Raw genomic sequence first — 23,223 nt, forward strand, 5'->3', positions numbered from 1 at the left:
GTCAGACTTCTCAATATGTATTTTTCCAGCACTAAGCTTTAGAAATGGAACATTTCATCCATAAAAAAAAAAGTTACACCCAGATGCTATGATTATCTGTAACATTTTGACGGACAAAAACACATTTTAATAAAAGCAATTTAAATAGGTTGAGTGGGACCTAAGAGAGCTAATATAAGATTTAATGATCTTTAATATTTGGTTACATTTTCTCAGGAACCTGTGGGATTGATCTTGTGAATACCTAACTACACTTCATCATGTATCTGATTTAACATCCTCTTGCACTTTGACATAGAAATCCCCAGGCTACTTTATTTCATTGTTAAAAGATTAGTAGAACCAGAGTACCAATAATTCTTTAACCTCTGAAAGCTGCAAAAGTGCAAAGTATGGAGATTAATACTGCTGTAAATACCTTGTTCTCTTAATCTATCCTGTTCTCCTTTAATTATTCATACAGTTGTTCTGGGCATGCATTCTGCAATTCTGGACCTATGCTATTTGATACAACATCTACCATTCGCCTACCATTGCTTCCAAATTATGTTCCAAAACCTAACCTTTCATTTGAAAGATGAATATATTTCTAGCCTTCATGGTTGCAAACTTCACCTTGAAAATGTGAACAAAAGTAATAAAAAATATATACATATAACATTTAACTGTGGGACACTATAAAACTAATTTAATATCAGAATAAATAAAATAGAGAGTAAAGAAAATGTATTATTTATTCTGATATTTAATTCATGGAAGACCTCCATTTAAAAAGATGCAGAATCTCCAGTCTGCTTCCCTGGAGTGTCACTGTAGCCAGAGACTTTGCAGTAGAATTTCCTTCCAGGTTGCAAGGCAATATATGGAGCCTTTTATAGTACATGGTACATCATGCCTTACAGTATGTTATTTTCTTGCATTCAAGCAGAAACAAAAAATGCAGGTCTACTGGCTTCCCATGTTCACACTCTTAATGCTTTAGATACTTTACTTAAGTAAGTGAAAACCTCACTCTAAAATATTAAACAAGTGTTTATGTGGTTCTACCTTCCTTTGAGCCAGATAGTCCCTGATCTGTCAGGTGCATCCAATGAAGGGCACAAGTAGCCCATGACACCCCCCATCCCTCCTTCCCTGCACAAGAGGTAGGATCAATCAAATAATAGTCCTTGCTTTCAGAAGAATGTAATGATTTCTTTCTGTATGCACCTTCTGGGATAGAATCCATTCCGAAGGGCAGGAAGGTGGCAGAACCCCTCTGCACAGGCTCATATACCATGAGGAGCTAGCTTAGGCGTGACAAAGCCTGTACCCTCCCCCTGGAATAGTGTGACAATGCAGACCAATGTTTTAATTGCACAGTCAGACATTATATGAGTCAGATGGGGAGTGGGGAAGGGAAATCTCAAAAAGAGATGGCGGTACATCATCAGATCTCATAGGTGAAGTTTCTGCTAAGATCAGAATGCTATTTTTCTAGTATCTTTTTTAAAAAATATTTGCACTAAAAGAAATAAAATCTGATCAGTACATTGTTTAAACAGGCTAAATCTGCAATCTTTGACCCATAATTAATACATATTTGTGATACTTGATTGATTTGAAGTAATCCATGTAGCATCCTGAGTGCTGTGACAGGAGTGGAAAATATGACTGAGTGCTTTATTTATTATTATTAAATTTCAGTATGCAGGAGAAGTTAAAATATTGAACCAGCAAGCTCTGTTTCATTTGATTCGAAGTTTTTTTTTTTTTTTTTTTTACTTCTAGCTTAAAATTTACTAGTTTCCCACTCCCTATGCTGAGAATTGCACATACCCCAAAGTGAAGTTGAGCTGGATTTGAAGGTCACATGGACATACCTGTTACCCTGAAAAAAGGACTGTGTCATCACTAGAATAACGGCCTATCACCACCTTAGTCTATCCCTCTCGAGGTATAGGTTTCTGGGGCAGTTTAGGAAATACACTAGAGGACACGGATATAACCTTCTGATAAAATGATCGACACAGACAGTATTATTTTCCAAAAGTCTCTTTTTATTAATGTAACTAAATTCCTACTACAGTATAATCTAAAAGTAAAAATCAGACAAATCCATTATTGCAAGTTAAAGAGCATCTGAACCACAATAACATACAGTTCAAATGATACTAAGTGGATACAGCAGTTCTTACTTTGCACTTTAAAGTTCACATAGGAAAATTGCAATTAATAAACATTGTCTCACACACACACACTTATACACCATACTACTCCTCCTCCTCCTGTGCTATACTGTGATTGAATAGTAAGCTTACTTCATCTGTTAGTTATTTGTATCGCTGCTATAGATGTTATGGGTGCTGAGGCTAGGAAGCTGTTGAAGCAGCTGTGGGTGCTTTCTTCAGCAGTGTTCTTAGGATTCTAAACCATCACTCTCTCCTCAGAACTCCTAATGGTCATCGCTCCCTTCTTCCAGCAGCTCTTCTGTCTTCTCAGTCTCTCTCTCTCAACTATTTCATTTGCCTGCCTTATATACTATTCTATCGGCAGCGACACCTTTACTAAGCATGCTACAGATCTGATCCTTAGCCTCATGTTATCTTTAGCCTATTTTTGCTCTGTGCATGCCCATCAGTTTGTAACCTTCAGTAACCTTTAGCATTCTATGCTGTAACCTTTAGTGACCCATAGCTTTTGCTATATGACCCTTAGTAACCTTTAGGCCTATAGTAACCTTTAGCTGTTTACCATTTTAACTTTCTATTGGGCATGCTCAGTCCATAGATACTTTGTGGCCACACCTCATTCAACTTGTAGTGATTATGTGCTCCATAGCATCCAATTAATACACATCCTGCAATTTTTCAGTGGTGAAATGATTCGTGCTTATTTTAAAATGAAAGCTAGAGATGTAAAATGGAGTTTATGAAATTTTCCCAGTATCATACCATGGTCCAATCCAGACTAATGAGCAGCTGTGTTTACAGCCTTGGGTGCCTTACAATACTGTGCTGAAGGAGTTCCCACTTGGCTGCTCATAAATAGCCTTCCAGCATGCAAGCCACACCCTGAGTGTTTGTGTGTAACTGCAGCCTGCCAGCCATACTTGGATTACACTCTGGCTCTCGCTAGCCTTGGTTATACTGCAGGGTGACCCCAACACACTCCCCATCTTAGGTTTCCCCCCAGAAATGTATGTCCTGTACTGCACAATCCTCTCCTGGACAATATAAGTTTATATAAAGTCAGTTATTTCTTTAATAGAAACAATTTGTACAACTTGCCACCCCAAATGGCATTTCCTAGACATTTCAATTTAAACATACAGGATTAGATAAAACAATAGAACAAATTTATTAACTACAAAGAGAATTTCAGTGAGTTCAAGTAATGAGGTATAAAAGTCAGAAATGGTTGCAAGAAAAATAAACATAAAATACTGCTGGTGCCTAACTTATCAAACTGTGTTAAACTCAAAGTTTTCTCATCACATACTTTTAGCAATCTTACTGACCAAACTTCTTAGGTGAGGACCCCTTGTCTCAAAATCCAGTGAATGCTTCCTTTTGTCATTTCAGGTATCGTGAATGATGTATGGAGGGAGATGACTCTCTTTATTGCTTAAATATAAATTAAGCAAAGCTCACATGCCTTTGTTTAAGACAGATACGTTCCAAACTGAGGTGGCAAACATGTGCCAATAACACCATACTAGGGAATTTCACATACTATGTTGCCCCCCATTATACCAGGACAACAATGACCAACAAATTGAATTTTCAACTGATTCTTCACAGGGCCACAGATGACTTCCTGAGGTCCCTTCCAACCCTGATATTCTATGATTCTATGAAGGCATACTTTCTACAGAGATTATTGCAATAGTGTGTAGGGTGTGAACAGAGGGGTACATTCGGTCACACATCCCAAAGTATATACACTACAGTGCTCAGATGCACACTAGCACCATCTCTGCTTATTAAAGTGGACTGTTACTGACATCATAAGATCCTGCCAGAGTTTCCATTAACATTCAGTAGGTAAATCCAATCCTATGGTAGGAATTAGAGAATAAAGAGTCCTGTTTGCCAGACTCTTCTTTCACAGTAAAATAGTGAAAAGTAGGAGTAACCCCATAGAAGTCACTGGAGTTGATGCTTTCTCACAGATGAAAGTGAAAGAAAAATTGGGTCCGTTGAAGTCCAATAGTACTCAAATAATAGCAACATTTTTTTTCTATTTCCAGGGCATGAATTTCCCCCCGAGTCTGTAACTGTTATCAATTTAGTGCCAGTTTTAGACACTGGGATTAGAGGCGGATTGTGGTTTTGTGGGGCCCTGGGCCAGAGCAAGTGGTGGCCCCTCCACACCCCTTCTCTCTGCAGTCCCTCCCTGCCCCCATCTCCCCTGGCACTCCTGCCGAGGTGCGGAGTCAAGACACGGGTGCTTGCCTGGCAGGAGCACCAGGTGGACAGAGTGGGGCAGGCCTCCACACCCCAACCCCACTGTCCAACAGATTTCTGGGTGGGTGGAATGGGTTAGGGCATTGGGGCACTCCATTAGCTGGGGCCCCTGGGCACGGGCCCTGTTAGCCAAATGGCTAATCTGCCACTGACTGAGATATATACTGTATGTGACTGGAAATTTTATGGCTTATCACCCAGTGTGGATCACCAGTGAAATGCACCTCATTTTGGAATCTACAAATGGAAACATCTTCCCTTTCGTTGTGGACAGCTGGAAAAACATGAGCATAATTTAGCCTCAGAGCAAATATACTACATTACTTTCCTATAGCTCCACTGCAACCCTGATTGAATTTCCATAGTCACTCCACCAGTGAGGTATAAAATGTCTCTAACTGCATGAAAAAATGCTATTGGAAGAAAATGCAAGTTGGAATCAGGTATTAGTTTTTCCACCTAAACAGTTTCAGAACCAAACATGTTTGCAAAATCAATACTCTAATGAAATACACTAACATACATCCAAATTCAGCAAGGTTTCTCTAGATGAACATTGAATGCCGCTAGCAAGCTAAGAATGTTGTAGTGATATCACCTAACCATTCTTCAAACTCTTAACTCCCTTTGCATCTTACCTCCTTTACGTATACCACAACACAATCTCTAATTTGTTACAGTAGGATTACATAAGAGGTGATGTCAAGGATTGTTTAAAGGGAAAAATTAATATTGACGTGTTTGTTAATATTGACAAATAGACATAATAAATAATATAAAACACAGATCATATTTAGGACCTTATTCCAACACTGAGATTATATAACGTTTGTATAGTACTTCCAGCATGTCAGCGCTAGCTAGTATTACTATTTACCTGCAGTACCCGCATGTTTCTGTAACCAAGAGTTTCCTGCCATTTCACACTACTCCATGTGCCTTACCCCTTTCTCATATCTTCTACCTCTTTCCTGCTTTTATTGACTCTGCTTTCAGCTCCATCAACTTAGCCATGACTAACGGGGCACCATGTGCATGTGGTGTCATCTGGAACGATTCATGTGTGCCTGGGATTCTGTTTATTGGTTTTGCTGGAACGGGGTATTGAGTATTACAATGTTTTTAAAAACAACTAATTTGATCACACTCAGCAAACTCAAGCACATTCACTCACATCTTTGTGGTAAAATCTGAAGTAAGGGTGAAACAAAGCAGTCCTGAGGAATCACCATCTAACATTTCCCTTTTGTTTGGATGTAAGAAGCAGATGGCTTTTGAACTGTACCTCTACAGTACTGTCAGAATGATGAATTATTACATCACCAGCAGTACTGAGTGGGGTCAGATCAATTATATCCCTTAATTCACCCTGACCAATAAGTATTTGAGTTACATGTCATTATCCACTCCTAGAGCACTGGTAACCTATTGAACTTCAATGAATCATCTCTATCTGCACTGCAATACAGAAATCCATCCCCCTCCTTGCTCAGACTCAGAAAAACTTTTTATGAAATACAGTCTAGGAATCTGGAGTGCAATCATACACACAAATGCCATTTATTTCAATTGAAACTGATCAATTGTTTTAAGATATACAGTGGTTTTCCCCAACACTTCCTTATCAGTTTGTGTGAGCATCTTATATGTTGGCTCCTATTAGCAGTATCAATTATGTTTAGAGGCAAATTTACCACACAATACAAAAGCAGGGCCACAGACTTCCTTGCCCTCTGTGTTACCTCAAAATCTCTGTTAAAGAATAATAAGGAGGTGACATATAAATTACAGGTTCGACTCCTACCAGCATCTATCAACTGGGAGAGTTAGAAATCTGTGTGCCTCCTGCCCATGTTGCATTGAAATAAAGGATAGAGAGAGAGAGAGAGAACCTTAAACAGAAAGAAGATTTATTAAGGGCTAGTTACAACTGGGGAGGAAGATCTACTAAAGGGATCACTACAAATACCCAAGGATAGATTCCAGCAAGGGGCATAAAGCCCAAACCCTTCAACTGTCCCTTGGTTAAACTATTAAGTGCCCGAAAAACAATTACTGTCTCTTCTTCACTGCAGATGGAGGTTACCGGCAACTGATGGACCATCTCAGAGTCTCAGGAACATCAGAGGACCTGGCTCTCTACCGTCAAAGCAGGAGATCAACAGATCTGGGCTGATGATGAAGTTTTCACTGGATCCTTTGATGGAATACAGGAATCAGGTATTGGGTAAGCGTTAATGTCCTTGGCAAGTGTTAGTGGCCAAAGTCTTGATCCGATGCCAACGCAAAGAAACTGGATGTGGCTGCCTTGATGGTGGACAGACCCTGCGTTATCATTGACAGTTCCTTATGTGCTCTTTGTGGCACGAATTCCTGAGGCACACTCTGGCAGACGCTGTCCCCAACTGGTTCCAGCCAGCTCTCAGTCCCTCACGTTCTGGTGGGAAACAGAGTTTTGACAGGAAAATGCCGTGAAGAAAGTATACCAATGTAAGCGGAGGAATGGGGAACTTTCCTGGCTTCTGTACTACACCGGTGAAGTGGGCTAGCGAAAGGATCTGAGTCCTCACTCCCACTTCCTTTACCTGGAGACCTCCCTGTCCTCGAGGACTCCCCTTCCACTCTCCTGTCTGGCAGAGTCCTTGTAACCCCAACAAGGCTGGGCCCAGGATTCCTGGGGGGCTCAACCCCCAACCCTGCTGTGGTCACCTAGGACAGGGGTTAGGGTGTCCCTACTCAGGGGTATTCTCTCTGCGCTGGGCACTTCCCTGATCCACTGATCATTACATATAATTTAAAACAAATACAAGTTATTTAATCAACAATTAATTTTAAAAAGAATAAGGAAAAATGGGAAAGGTTAAAGTAAAACACATCACCCCATTCTGTGGCAGGGAACATCACAAACAGTGTCTCTGGAACATCAGGGCAGTTCAATCTGTTCCTTGTAGGTCCCAGGCCTCCTTCTCAGACCTCCTTCTCAGGTCCTGGCTGTGCTGCAAGGATGCTGCAGGTTGGACACTTGCTCTGGTGGTGGCCACATACCTCCGGCCTTTGGGTGGTTGGACCCTTCTTCCCAGCGTCAGCTGCCCATCAGGTTAAGATCCATCTCCAAGTTGGGCCTACAAGGGCTCTTGGCTGGGGGTGTCTTTCTGTGCTGGACCCTTTGCCCAGGGTATCCTTTGGCTGGCCCCAGTTGCTCACCACACCTGGCTCCAGACTGCTCCAGCTCCCCTGTTCTAGCTCCAGCTCCACTCTGCCTTAGCACTGATGCTGCTGCTCTGCCTCCAGCCCCCTGGGCTGCTTCTCTGGCCCCTCTGGCTCTGTGGCTTGTAGCCCTGCTCCCAGCACAGGATCTGCTTCCTAAGCTGCTTTTCTGCCCTCTCTGGTTGGCACAGCTCTGCTCCCCAGCTCAGCTTGGGCCCCTGCTATCTCCTTAGCTTTGCCCCACTCTGTCTCACCCAGGCAATTCCAGCTCACATGGAGGATGGGACCCATCCTGGCCTCCTGACTCCCTGATTAGCCTGCCCACCCTGTCAATCAGGTTGACTTGGAGTGTTGGCCTCTCCCCATTGCCCCTGGGGACTGTCAGTCGCAGGGTCCTGATTTCACATTGATCCTTCCCCTTTTGGTACTGGGAACTGGCCAACCAAAACACCCCCACTGAATGTTAGTAAGGGGACAACATTTCTCTTACACCAAGATGGAGTTCAAACCTTTCCTATCACATGCACCATCTTGAATTTTAGACTCCATTTTGAATTGCAGCAATATGTATTATAATACATAGCAAGTATAAACATACACCAATATCATCTTACAAGTGGGTAGCAATTTGCGGGAGAAACCCAAGTAGGGAGAGCTGCTCCACTCTATTCTCTACAGGTTCCCCTGAAATTGTAAGAGTCTCTTTCTAGAACTGAGACCATGCAGCAGTGGGCACAGGGCTGTTAGTGGGACAGGAATGAAGCTAAGGCATGGTCTCTGGACATACAACCTCCTCTTGGGTCCAGGTTTGCTTCCCAATGGATAAGTGTCCAGGATTCATATATAGGTTTAGACTCCTCTAATGCCCCCAGCAAGCATTCCTCTCAGGGTAATGTTAATGAAGCTTTTGGCTGAGCAGCCAAGTTGCCGTGAGAGAGATTGCACATTGGACAGCTATGCAAATCCCTGGGGGTTTTGCCCCTCACAGTGTCTGAGTCCATGTGAATACCAGGACACCCACATCTCACAGGGTGTGCGTATGATAGCTACCATCCAGAAGGAAACTGCAGGTAGAACAAGAGAAAAGCAGAAAGGTCTCTATGCCATGGAGTACAGGAGTACAAATAAGAGAGTAACAGATTTCACAGGGTATTTTTAATTGTTATTTTTTCTGACTATTCTTCCCTCACAACTTATTCTCAGCTTTATGTTAAGTAATTCACTGTTCATTTAATAAAGTGATATGCACACAACAATTAGCAAATTAAAGCTAAACTGTTAAATACAATTATAGTTAATTACACACAGGCTCACACTTACCATGCAAAGAACTAGATTTATGAATTTGAATCACAGGTTGTCCACTTACCCTCATAGTTTTTGATCCCCAAAATTTAACCCAGAACAATTATTTGACGCTGTTTTTGTTTGTTTATTCTACCTTTAAAAGCACTTTTCAGCTGTCTATTGTAATTGTCATGTACTACTAGAGAATCTTCTTACATGGCACAGACCTCAGTGGAGAGATAAATATACTAGTTAAGCCTTAGATCAACCCCTCCTGTGGGAGGAGGCTTGAGTTTTCCCCAATCGCACTGGCAAATGAACAAATGGTTCTTCTTCATACCCTGCAGACCCCTAATGTCCTCATGAGACATCCATGAGGCTGCACTGGAATCTTATGCACCCCTATCCTAGCTTCCTTGAAGTCTTCTGAATTGGGGGTTCCCTAGTGTGGATGGGGCTTCCCCCACAAACCGCTCCCAGATGCATCTTGAGGTTGGAGTAAACACTTCAGCAAATTCATTATTATTGGCATGGGGGGAACAATGTGCATTCCCATAGTTCCTCAGCCTCTACCCTCTCCTGACACATGTGGGTCCTTGGTCAGCATGGAGTTGCCTCTGAAACATTCAGGTGGGGCAGGGATAGTGCTGAGAAGCTGACATGACCAGTACCATGTGGCCTGAGGCACATAACGCTAGGGCCAGACCATGGCCCTAGCTGAACTGACTCAGGAATTGTGCTTCTATAGAGTCACTGATTTTTAAATAGTAGAAGTATAAAAACAGGATTATAAACCTACTGCCATCTGGTACACCTAAGCTAAAGCAAGATCAGATCAGGCACAAATCCCATATTAATGTGCGCACATCTGTAGCTTCCTCCATCTGAGGATCTCCAAATGCTTTTGCAAAAGTAATCAGTATTAAGCTTCTGCACTCTCTCTAAGGTAGAGAAGTATCACTCGGCCAGATCCTCCATGGCAGTCAAGGAATTTCCTGCATAGGGGAGGAGGTTGTGGGCAAAAGTGGCTTTAAGCTACCTTTGGTCCTGGGGTCTCTGTGTGCTAGACTGGTCCTCACCTGGCTGCTAACATAGCCAAAGGTCTTTATAGTAGCTAGATTGCACTGGAGTATAGGGAAGCCATGGCCAATTGTCCTTTCCCCCAGCCACAGACCCTGCAGCTGCCATGCAGAAGGAAGTGGCATAAGAGCTGTTATAAGGTTTATGTGTCACCTGAGGATTCCCCTGAGGCCAATTAAGCTAGTCTTAGGGCAGCCCAGGATCTAGACTATTTTACCAATGGAAAAATGTAGACAAGTAAAGGGCCAGATTTTCTGAGGTGCTGAGCATCAACCCCTTCTAGTGACTTGCTCAAGGTCATGATGTTACAGCTTAAAGCATTACATTACTGGGGATCAGATTCATCACTGGTGGAACTCAATTGACTTCAGGGACAATTTAGCACCTAGAAAGTGAAGCTAAAGTAAATTGCACCTGTCTAGCAGCCATGATAGAGCAAAGAAGCAACGTGAGCTCAAAAAAAGATTTGCACACTAGGGAAATTTAGCCTAGCAGACACCGGTTTCCACCTGTTGACTTGTGAATAGGCTTGCAGAGTCCATGAAATGAACTATAGTGAATTTGTTCCCTGGCAATGTGCCCAGTTAAATGGGCACGCTTTTTACCAGGTGGCAGATTAAATGGATTTAAGTAGACAAACTAGTTTGCTGTGGCTCTTTCCTACAGAGGCAGGAAAAATAACTGGATGATTTTTTAAACAAACTGGAGCAGTGCTTACAGAGTACCACTTGCTGAATAGATGTACATCCTTGTCCCTAAACACTCAATGAGAAATTACAATATTTGCCTTTTTTCTAAGGATCTCCCATTCCCCATGTTTTAGCTAATAAACAACAGATGTCCTATAATTTAAAAAGATATACTTTTTTAGGTCATGGGATAACCTGGGTTTTAGGATTTTAACAGTAAAGAAAAATGATTTCACATCTCCAGATGAGCTATTATGGAATGTCACATTTATATAAAACTTGGTACACTGCATAAAGCAATGAAGAAACTCTGCTTCAGGTCCATTGGCGAAGATTCCTCTTTCCTTGACCTCACTCATGTTCCTTAGCACTCAGCACCCAGCCCAGTCCTCTGTACTGGGGGTAGGATTTGCCCTTTAAAGCACATCTCTGAAGTTGGATTAGAATGTGGCAGTAGTTGGAAGAGAGCATTGATTAAGCTGAAAAGTTGCTTTGGTTCTAAGAGACATTCATTTGCACTTTACATGCATCTAAAGTTGAAAACAGAAAAAAGAGGACTGCTATTTTTAAGGGTACATTAGTGAGATCTTAATTTAAAAGTAGGGGGACATGTATTCATAAGTGTCCTCTACATTTGAGTGCTTAACTTGGGACATCTTGGATGTCTCAGACTGAGCACCTACAATTAGAAGCTTCTTTAGATAAATTGGAAAAAGATTTGGGTGAGTCTTTTGATCATGTTATTGTTGTCAAACACTGTCATGAAAGAAAGCCACATTAAATTTCCAACCTTAGACCCCTGTGTCAGGTTCAGCAAGAACAAGGGGCCTGATTCATGATTGCTCAATGGACCACTAATTACTCTCCAACAATATAAAAGAGCCATAAAGCTAGCAGAAGGACCTGGGATTCTCTGCTAGCACAGTGGAGTTTCTTACCTGATGCTGGAACTCATCCATGCCAACCCCCATCCCAGGATCCCACATAGGGAGTGCACCAGGAGTACGTTAGTAGAAGGGATGTGGCCTCAGCATACTACACTCTCACCACTACACATTGTCACATGACTCAAAGAGTACCATGTGTAGCCCAAAATCTAAGGCCATTTCAGGATCTGGGGTCCAACCAAAAAAACCCCCAAACCTGTCAGGGACAGTACTTGGTCCTGCTAGTGAAGGCAGGGGACTAGACTCAATGATCTTTCAGGGTCTCTTCCCATTCTATGAGATAGGTATATCTCCATGTATTCTAACTTTCATCCCTGATGGCCCTATATTTAGGGTCCATCAAAGATGGTTTAAAGACAAAGATGGAAAATTGTGGTCTAGGACTAGCAGCCTCAGTATCTGGGCACAGAATTCCTTATACTTCTCAGCAGTAATCTCTGTGACTGACTAGGAAATTTTCTTAATGAGGCTCAAAAGGAATCCTGTTTGGTTTTATTTTAATTTTGGCTAGCTGTTGCCCTAGGATTCAGTGGAGAGGATGTAAAACTAGGGCACTCTCGGGGCTTCAGTGGGGTCATGGAGCAACCTCTAAGGAAAAAGTAGAGCTGTTAGCAATCCAGATATCTGTATCAGATATTGTAGATTGCAGAGTTTCAATGTTTGCTGAAACTCCCTATGCAATTAGCAGGTGTCGATCCTGCCCTGAAAGGTTATGTGGATTGCTACTGTACTAAGGCAGGTGCTTCATCACCTCATCAGAATACAAGGGAGGTAGGAGTGGCCCTACCGAGAGATAATCTACGGTGTGGGCTGAGCAATTTCTCTGGAAGACCCATAGACACTGCCAAGCCCAACAAGAAGGTTTGAGCTGATCTGTATCTGTACTTTTTAATAAAGCAAGATCTTAGGAAGGAGATGCGTTTAGACTTTACTTATTGTGTTTATTAAAATTTATTTTCTGAGAGGCTCCATCAACACTGGACTGTGAGTAAAGTTTGGAAACTTCTTAAACTGAGTTTAAGCAAAAAGAACAGGACTACTTGTGGCACCTTAAAGACTAACAAATTTATTTCAGCATGAGCTTTTGTGAGCTACAGCTCACTTCTTCAGATGCATAGAATGGAACACACCTGAGTTTAAGCAGGGTTTCAGCTAAACTGGTTTTCAGTATGGTTTGGCCAGCCAGGTTCTGTCAAGCCAAAATGGGTTAGATCTAAAGATGGGGAAATAGAGTTTGATTTTAAAGCCCACTGCAGTCAGTGAAAAACTCCTACTGACCTATGTGGGATTTGGATCACCAGGAGGTGGGACAAAGAATTCTGTGAATCCTTCTTTAAATTCAAAATAATTTTAATTAGTATGATCATAACACTTCCTATAAAGATTCCAGAGCTTGAGCTTACTCACTATGCAAATACAAAAATCGTATTTTAAATTTGAATGCTCAAATGTTCACTGAAGCAGAATTTTGTACTCTATATTTGATTGCAATAGTCACAGTTCCCACTGCATTAGTTGATTACAGAAGCCACCCAGTGGAGTGGAGTGGGGAGGGAGGAAAGAAATCAGTTGAACCAACTGTTGAGGAACTTTTCATGTGGAAAAAGTGCCATAAATAATTTCCAATAATTGATACATTCAAGAATTATATTAGCTTGCAAATATTTTATGAACAGAAAAGAGTGGTTAATTAGCTCCATTACAGTAGTTGTGAAATATACACTCAGCTCTAATTGGAAACATGTTTAGAAACTACATTCTAGGGCACAGTTTCAGAATGAGTTGGTCATCTTCAAAGTAGCTGCCAAAACCATATTGGAAGGCAGGTTAGCTGAAAATGAGTTAAAACTAAGGCAGATTCCTATACAAGCACAGTACTTTAATTATCTCAACGGATAGCTGTGGTATGATTTGGTCTTTTAAGACAATTGAATATGAAGAGGACATGGAACCTTAAGCTATCCAAACTCCACTCATAGTGAAGGGAGCTTTGTGGATGGGTAGAGTCACCTTCTTTAGACTGTTCTAGTGAAAGACTAAATGCAATATACAGAAAATTAAAATTATTTTTATAAGAAATAACTAAGAAGCAAAATTAAAATACAATCCCTTTAGTATTCAGAATGGAAATGTAACTATTAAGTGATTTGCTGATAGAATCAATCTGTTACAATACTCAGATTGATATACTCCAACTCCCCACCTGAACCCTTTCTCCCTTTTGTCAAATTGGCACTAGTGAAAAGTGTCTCTTCAGAAGGCACACATCTATGCCTAACTGAAGCATCTTGCTATCAATTGCCCCTCTGGTTGCTCATATGTGACATTCATCCTATATGTTGTTCTCTTCTGCCTCTAGAAGCCTTATTGTGCCATCTGGTGGTTTTACTTCCATAAATATGGCAGATTAATTATCAGTAATAAACTCCCCAATATTTCCTCCATGTTTGGGGAGGGAAAAGGAAAGACTGTTGGTTGAGTTTTTTACCTAACAGAAGCCAGTTTACAGAATGTGATCTCTAGAATGGCAAAACTGAAAAGGGGTCAGTTCTGGACAAACAGAGCTTTCTAGGTTACTGCCATGGTAACAACCTTATGCTTGAGTTCCTTATGAAACAATAAGCTATGGAACAGAATATGTGGGCTATACACCAAAGGTAGCAGACATGAAAGATCTCTACTGCAGCTGAATTCTGTGTAAGCAGAGAAGATGTATTTAACTATGATTAAAACTCAAAAGACGATATTAATAACAACATACAACTCTATTCCATTAGGTGAACAGATAAATCCCTTATAGGGAACATTCAGCTGAAGGATGTATCCAGAAAACACACTCTGACAGAGAAAAAGTGCAACAGAGCAACTGAGCTGGGCACAACATTGTGACATAACTACAGGGTCAGTGTTAAGGTTGCCTACAGTGGCTCTTAAAAGTTGTTTGTATTACTGAAATATTAGTTAAACCTCAGAGTTAGCGGCTCTGTCAATCTCACATCACCTTTGCCATTCCTCATCAGCACACTTCTGTAGTTTTTAAATGAACTTTTAACAATTCTTCCCTGTCTTCTCTGAGCAAGAAGAGACAGAACTGCTGTAGTATGCCATCTTCATATCGTATTAGTGAGGGTGGATTGCAAAGACACCAGCAAGTAGTTTGACAAAATTTGCCCTGTCTTTGAATAATCATGTAGAGAACATCCTTTGCATTAAACATTTCTAAATATTTCTATTATTTCTGGGGACAGTTTATTTGATGAAAAATGCAGTTTGTCAACCCCAAACTATTCACAAATTTGGTGCACATAGTTTGGCCAGAATAGGAGGAGCTGGCAGTGGCTGCCGCCCCTCCTTCCCAGTGCTTAGGGCTGAACTGAAAGCTTGTCTTCACTACCAGTGTAAGTTAACCTAAGTTATGGTACTCCAGCTATGTGAATAACATAACGAAGCTATGTGAATAACGTAGCTGGAGTTGACGTAGCTTACGTCAATTTACCCCGGTGTTTTCACTGCACTGCGTCCATGGGATACACTCTCCAGTTGACTTCCCTTACTCTTCGTGGAGAGTTGGAGTACCAGGGTTGACCGAAGAGCACTCTTTCCTCGATTTAGACCCACTAGATTGATCCCTGCTGCATTGATTGCAGCAGCATTGATCTCCCCATAGTGGAGACCAGCCCTGAGATGTGGAGACCTACATGTGAATCCTTGCTGTGAAATGGACACCAAAAATTCTGAAAACTTTCTGATTTGGTTTGATCCAAACTGATTTTTTTCTAATTGTTTGGAATTGCCACCGAACCACAAAATCATTTTTTTGCCTAGCTCTACTCCTAGGTCTGATATCCCTGAATGTCATAATCCTTTTTGTATGGCAACATAAATCATCTCTGGCATCATTCAAGTCATTTTGAAGTCACAAATAGGGATTACAAATTCAGGTGGGGAATAAGCAGAAGAAGCAGATGAGTTTAGAAGAAGCCAAGATTTTGGCTTCAAAGAAGTATTCATAGTACTAAAGACAATTACTGAGAAGAGAAATAGAAAACTATATTACAAACACAATTTTTTTCTAAACAAAACAGTTTTCAAAGTTTAATCAAAGTACATAAAATAAAACACTGATTTTTAATTAACATGGATTGTAATCGATGTTATACTCCAATGTGAAGTTGCTTGTCTAGATTCTGTGAAATACAGAATTTAAAAACCTTGATAGAGTAATTATTTCACTTTATAAGTTTAAGTATAATTCTCATCATTACTTAACTCCTTCTTTTCCATAGGGTTGTGTGCGTGTTGCAACTTTGTTTCTCTTTGACAGATACATGGACATATTGATTTAATTAAATCCCCTGCCTTCCTTTACAGATTTAGAGCTTATAATCACTAACCACATTTCAAACAATCGATGTGATGCTTGATAGCAACTCCATATATCATGGAGTAAATCTAATCCAGTTAGTCACTCATGGAAATAAAGCTTCAGGTTACTTTTGACATAAATAACCTGGCATCAGTGACTGAAAAGGCTGATTACAATTCAGTCTTGTGGTAGGAGCTTGATGGAGCTGCATTTTTTCCCCGGAGTCAGCTCCTAGCAGGAGCCACATATTATCTTCTGAAAAGCAGCATGTGGCTCCGGAGCCACAGGTTGACCACCCCTGACATAGAGGATGATAGGGTTATAAGAGAGCCAATGTGAATTTGTCAAGGACAAATCATGCCAAACCAACCTAATTTCCTTCTTTGACAGGGTTACTGGCCTAGTGGATTGTGGAGTGGCAGTTAGATGTAACATATCTGTATTTTAGGAGGGCTTTTGATACAGCCTCACGTGACATTTTCATAAGCAAACTAGTCCAATGAGATCTAGATGAAGTCACTAACATGTGGGTGCACAACCATTTGAAAGACCATACTCAATAAGTAGTTATCAATGGTTCAATGTCAATTTGGGAGGGCTTACCTAGTAGGGTCTTGCAGGGATCAATCCTGGGTCCAATACTAATCAATATTTTCATTAGTGACTTGGGTAATGGAGTAGAGAATATGCTTATACGATTTACTGATGATACCAAGCTGGGAGGGGTTGCAAGCACTTTGCAGGACAGGATTAGAATTCAAAACAATGTTGACAAATTAGAGAATTGGTCTGATTTTAACAAGATGAATTCAATGAGGACAAGAGCAAAGTACTTCACTTAGGAAGGAAAAATCAAATGCACAGCTATAAATTAGAGAATAACTGGCTAGGTGGTAGCACTGATGAAAAGGATCTGAGGGTTATAGTGTTGCCCAAATTGCATAGGAGTCATCAACATGATACACTTCCACAAAAGGCTAATATTATTCTGGGATATGTGTACAGGAATGTCATATGCAAGACACAGACGGTAATTGTCCTGCTGTACTCAGCACTGGGGAGGCCTCAGCTGGGGTTCTCTGTTCAATTCTAGAAGCCATGATTTAGGAAAGATATGGACAAATTGGAGAGAGTTCAGAGGGCAGCAACAAACATGATAAAAGATTTAGAAAACCTGGCCTATGAGACTGCATTAAAAACACCGAGCATGTTTAGTCTTGACAAAAGAAGACCGAGGGAGGACCTGATAAGTGTTCAAATATATTAAGGGCTATTGTTGTGATTGTGAGTAATTGTTCCCCATGTCCACTGAAGACAGGACAAGAGGTAATTGGCTTAATCTGCAGCAAGGGAGATTTAGATTAGACATTAGGGAAAAACTTTCCAACTATAAAGTTAGTTAAATTCTGAAATAGGTTTTTAAGGGAGGTTGTGGAATATCCCCATCATTGGTGGTTTTTAAGAACAGGTTGGACAAATACCTGTCAGGGATGGTCTAGGTTTACTTGATCTTGCCTCAGTGCAGGGGACTGGACTTGATAGCCTCTCGAGCTTCCTTCCAACTCTACATTTCTGTGATTCTATAATTTTATATCCCAGTAACAGCATTTGATATTAGTCCCCTTTACAGATGTTTTGGAGGAGTTTTATTACTGGAAGAGGTAGTAAGGGAGATATAGGAGTCCCAAGAAAGAAGAAGGGGGATGGACTATAGCTCACACAAAAGTCTGGGACTCTGGCAGGCGAAAGCAACACTCAGTAACTTCCCACCAGTAAGGAGCAGAACAATGAAGTGAAAAGAATAGTTTAGGAAATTACAATGATCAGAAAAACAGATGTCAAAGTGATGTTAAACAATGATGTTAATTTAAGGTCCTGTGGCTGACATGAGGAAATTCCCAAATGCCTTTTCAGACTTCTAAGAAATCTATTGAGATTTCTACAACTTCCACATTTTTATAATAGGTGAGAAATGGAATGCAATAAAGAGCTGTTTCAGGGCACATTCACTACATTGCTTAAAGTCATTTCCCTCTCATTTGGGGCTGCAATAGGCAGACACACATTTTTTTTATTTTATTTTAGCAATAGGAATAAGAGCCATCTGGAATTAGCACAGGATTTCAAGTGAGAAATTATGTCCCTATTTACGCAGAGACTATGAGTTTTTCTTTCCCTTACAATGTCTTGAAGGGTATCCTATTGTGATTTCCATCTGTTTTCCACAGAAACTTAATGGTGTATTTCTGGTTTGATTTTACTATCTTAAAAGTTATCTTTAAGTTAAAAAAAATTCCAATTGAAGTTTTGTTTACTGCTAAGGACTTTATCCTGAAAGATGTTGAACCCCTGCAATTCTCACTGAAGTCAAAAAGCATTGTGGAGCCTTGCCAGATGTAAAGAATGGTGCTTGCCCTCTCAAGGCTAGATCTTCTGAGGATGTCAACACCCTTTTACAAGTATAATTAACTCTCCAACACTCTCTGTGAGAGGAATTAATAAACCCAGAGCACAGATGAATAAACTAGCAGAGAGGTTAAATGATACAAGTGAGGTGAGAGAGACAAGGTGGGTGAGGTTATACCTCTTTCTAAACCAACTTCTGTTGGTGAAAGAGACAAACATTTCAAGCTCTACAGGGCTCTTCTTCAGGTCTTCAGCTCTGTGGAGCTAGAAAGCTTGATTTTTTCACCAACTGGGTTGATCCAGTAAAAGATATTACCTCAGACATCTTGTCTTTCTCATATCCAGGGACCAAATCTTCACACACAGGAGATGGTGATTTAGGCCGGTTCTACGCTAGGAGTGCTTGGTCAATACAGCTATACCCTGATGAGGCACTACTCGTGTGGATGCAGCTTATTTTGGCAACACTGTGCTTTTGCCAGAATAGTTATCCCAGCCTCCCCTCTCCTTCTAGAGTGAAATAAGCTATTCTGGAAAAAGCACAGTTGTGCCAGTGTAATAGTTTACTCTAGGGGCTTTTGCTGGCACAGCTATGTTGATCAGAGATTACACCCCTGATTGAGATAGCTATGCCAGAAAAAGTATACCTGGCTTTAGCTGAAAGGTGACAGAGGTCTTGATTCAGCAGCATGCTGAAGCATGTGTCTAACTTTGAGCATGTGAATTGTTCCAATTAAGTCAGGGAAACTACACATATGCTCAGTCTAAGGCACATACTTGTACATTGTTGAATCAGGGCCACAATTAGGAATAATAATAATGTATTTGTATTTTCATAGTGCCTAAGAGTCCTGGGCATGCTGGGTGTGTGCAAAGACAGAACAAAAAGACAGTCCCTTGCTCACACAGCTTATGATCTAAGTTAGTGACTGAGCTGAAAGTAGAACCCAAGAATCCTGACACACAGCTCCTTGCTATAACTATTATAAGAGAGCACTCAAAAACGTGCAATTAAAAAGAGCAATCTCTTTAGATTCTGCAAAGTCTCACCATCTGGCTGTGATCTGCTGCAGCACCCAATATGCATCATTCTATCACATCACAGCTCCGACAGAAAACTTCATTGACTCATGAAGCTAGCCCAGGGGAATGACAGGGAGTTGTTAGCATACGGTACAATTTTCATTCTTTTCTTCTTATTGGAGTATTTTATAGCCCTAAAAATATAAACTAATATTTTAAGACACTTTCAAAATTGCGACACGTACTAAAAACTCCACTTACTAGAGCCACTGTGGATTGGCTGCTTGATTCAAGGGATTATTTTACTAGCAGTGATTTCACAGAACAATGCGTCATGGGATGACACCATGAAGTAGGGCGCCTGACTCTATGGGATCTAAAAAAGAATTGTTACAGTATCTTGTCACTCTGATAATTAACCCTTAGGGGTCTAAAAAGCACATTAAAATGTCTATATGCCTGGACTTGAATAACGAAATCTAGAAATGGAAAATGTCTTTTGGGTTATTTCACTGTCAGTGCTAGCAAGGGTATCCAGCATTCACTGCAGCAGTCCATACAATCATGGGTTTTATTATAGGTCATTTTAAAATAAATACAGTTCAAATTGAAATTTAAGATATAAAGGCTACAGAAATCTTGGCTTATGTTTAATATCAGGTATAGCACCAATGGGCTTTGATGGAAAGTAAATAAAAAATGTATAGAGTCTTTTTTTCCTCCCTATCTTTGACTGCCTTCATGGCTGAAATGCATTTCAGCACAGCTCCAGATCGCTGCAGATTTGTAGTTCTTCTTTTCTTTTTTTACTTTAAGTGTTTGCCTTTTGTATATACATTATTGGAGAGATTAAGAGGCTATGTGTACATTTAACTGAGTTAATGGCCCAGGCTAACCAAACTCTCTCCCTCATGGAAATTAAAATATGTTCAGGCAGACCTGAGAGATCAGACAGAAATACCTCCACAATGGCGGTCTTTGTGCATGCCCGATGAGCAGCCACTTACATCACGTGTGTTCTGGCAAGCTGGGTTGAATGTGTTTTTGTACTAGATCTGAATGGTCATGGTAATTTTTTTCCAGTAATCTGCTGCTCATTTGACAGCCTCCAAACTAGGACAGAAAAGGGGGAAGGTTTCTCAGGCTAGGAGCTTAACCTGGACAACTTAATTCAGTTATATTCTCTTTCACTTTCCTGGCTTTCTTTTCTGGGGTAACACCTTTAACGGAGGCAGAGAGCAAGCCTCATTTGCCTCCGATCCACATACAGTTTAAGACCGTGGGATAATTGTTGCCTAGTAACTCGAGATGGATCACATGTTAAGTGCTAATCACATAAAAGTCTTTGGGCTCAGAAATGTGCAGGCTTGACAGTTCAGAACTGTCAGTCTGTAAATGGACAGTTAGATCACAGCATATCCAACACTGCACAGACAGGTAAAATAACACTAGAAAGCTAGAGAAGTGAATGGCATCAGGGACCTTCCTGAATGTGAAATACAGACTGGATGAGTGCTGCAGTGAGTTTGATTATTTTTTCATTAGACACTCTGTATGTAAAGCAGCACCCTGGAACCACCATATTCACCACTGTCAGATAATTATGATATTTTTTATACAAAATATGCCTCTTGTGAGGTATCATCTAAAAGCCTTGATCTGTTGAACATTAATATCCTGTTAGATTGTATGTGCTATCATTGTATGTGAAATTATGAAGCAATCATAGAATAATAGAATATCAGGGTTGGAAGGGACCTCAGCAGGTCATCTAGTCCAACCCCCTGCTCAAAGCAGGACCAATTCCCGACTAAATCATCCCAGCCAGGGCTTTGTCAAGCCTGACCTTAAAAACCTCTAAGGAAGGAGATTCCACCACCTCCCTAGGTAACCCATTCTAGTGTTTCACCACCCTCCTAGTGAAAAAGCTTTTCCTAATATCCAATCTAAACCTTTCCCACTGCAACTTGAGGCCATTACTCCTTGTTCTGTCATCTGGTACCACTGAGAACAGTTTAGATCCATCCTCTTTGGAACTCCCTTTCAGGTAGTTGAAAGCAGCTATCAAATTCCCCCATTCTTCTCTTCTGCAGACTAAACAATCCCAGTTCCTTCAGCCTCTCCTCATAAGTCATGTGCTCCAGCACCCTAATCATTTTTGTTGTCCTATATGTGTTACTGAAATATGTTCTGAGGTTGGGAGATGCCTATAGCCAATCATTTGACTGCAACAAAGGACCAGTCAGACGTGCTGATGGCCCATTAAAGGGAATCCACTCTCTCAATAGCCATCTAGAGACTTCTTAAAGACAGTACCTGTGCAGTGGGGGCTGCCTGATCCCCATGTCACATCAAAGATCTTTCCAACAAGCTGGAAGAAAATATAAAAGAGGGGACATGACATTATCAGTTGGCTTCTCCCCCACCCCATCTCAACACCTGAAAGCAGATCTGGAAGCATACTGTGAATATTAGGGAAGGGTGCTCCAAATATTGAAGAATACTGGAATACTTTGAACTGGGGAAGGGTAGTCCCAAGCTGAAAAAAGGAGTCCAGTCTGTGTATTGGGGAACTGTAATTGACTTGTACCATCTATCAGGGTGAGACACTACTTGGTTCAAATCCTGCTTAGTTTCTAGAACTTGGACTGCATGTTTACTTTTTATTTTCTTAAGATAACTAACTCTGACCTTTATGCCTGCCACTTATAATCACTTAAAATCTATCTTTTTGTAGTTAATAAGCCTATTTTATATTTTATTTAAAACAGTGTGTTTTGGTTGAAGTGCTCGAGAACTCTCAGCTCAGCTTACAAAGGCTAGTATGTGTCCACTCCACACTGAGGAAGCGGTGAACTAATGAACTTGCAGTGCCCAGGGGAGCCTTGAGCAGTGTAAGATGGTACCATTCTGGGGGCAAATGGTTGTAGCTGGAGCGAATGGGTTACAGCCTCTCTCTTGATGGTTCATGAGTGACCAGAAAATTATTAATTTGAGTGTGTCCCTGCCTGTGGATGTCTGTGTAAGTGCAGTGCCTATCAGAGGTTTGTAGCTTGACATCAACATCACAGTGTTAAAGGCAGCCCAGGCTGGTGCGTTCGGCGAGCTCAGCAGTCCCACAGTCAGGTTGCATCCTGGGGGCCCCATCACAACAGCTTGCTAGGGCTGGGTGTAAACAATTTGGTGAATAAATCCAAATGTGCGACTAAATTCTACTAGTTCAACTATGCAAATCCCAATGGAAGTTTCCTGTACTTGAGGGCAGAATGTGGACCTCGGTCTATATAAAGGAATACAAATTTTCTCAATAGAAAAAAGCCTTTCGCACAGTGCTTAGCAAGATGATGGAAAAATAACTGAGTGTGGTCCACAGCCACTGGAATGACATTTATAGCTAAATTGCTGTCTCTGAGCAGTGATGTTATAGTATGGTATAGAAACCACTTCTATTCTGAATAATTGTTTTCAACCTTTTATAACTTTCTCAAACTGTTTAATTGTCTGAAATAGCTCAGGCTTGATCTCAGCCCAGAAATGCATGTTCATACTGTAGAAGGATTCTAAATGATGTGCGCAACTATTTTTGAATTATGTGAGTGTGAACAAACTGCTTCTATATCACAGAATTTTGTCAGACTAGTACCCTTCCCATGTCTGAGAGAACTTGTTTTTGTTCTAACAGTAGACCAAATCCTGGCCATAATCAACTGTAGTTTAGATGCTGCTCAAATGTGTTTGGCCAGCTGGGCTGTGTCCCAACAGACACCTAA

The 23,223-nt window shown here is 40.9% G+C and overlaps 1 long non-coding RNA gene across 1 annotated transcript in view; it reads left to right on the forward strand.

Moving 5' to 3' along the window:
* The window catches only part of LOC142047793 (uncharacterized), a 42,512-nt gene extending 35,341 nt beyond the window's left edge, over positions 1–7,171 (forward strand). Inside the window, exon 3 of the long non-coding RNA XR_012657042.1 lies at positions 6,524–7,171. This is a non-coding gene — a long non-coding RNA (uncharacterized LOC142047793). The remainder of the gene's footprint in view (positions 1–6,523) is intronic.
* The last annotated feature ends 16,052 nt before the right edge of the window (positions 7,172–23,223 follow it).

The sequence above is a fragment of the Chelonoidis abingdonii genome, chromosome 15 (assembly GCF_003597395.2).
Source record: "Chelonoidis abingdonii isolate Lonesome George chromosome 15, CheloAbing_2.0, whole genome shotgun sequence".
Taxonomy (NCBI): Eukaryota; Metazoa; Chordata; order Testudines; family Testudinidae; genus Chelonoidis; species Chelonoidis abingdonii.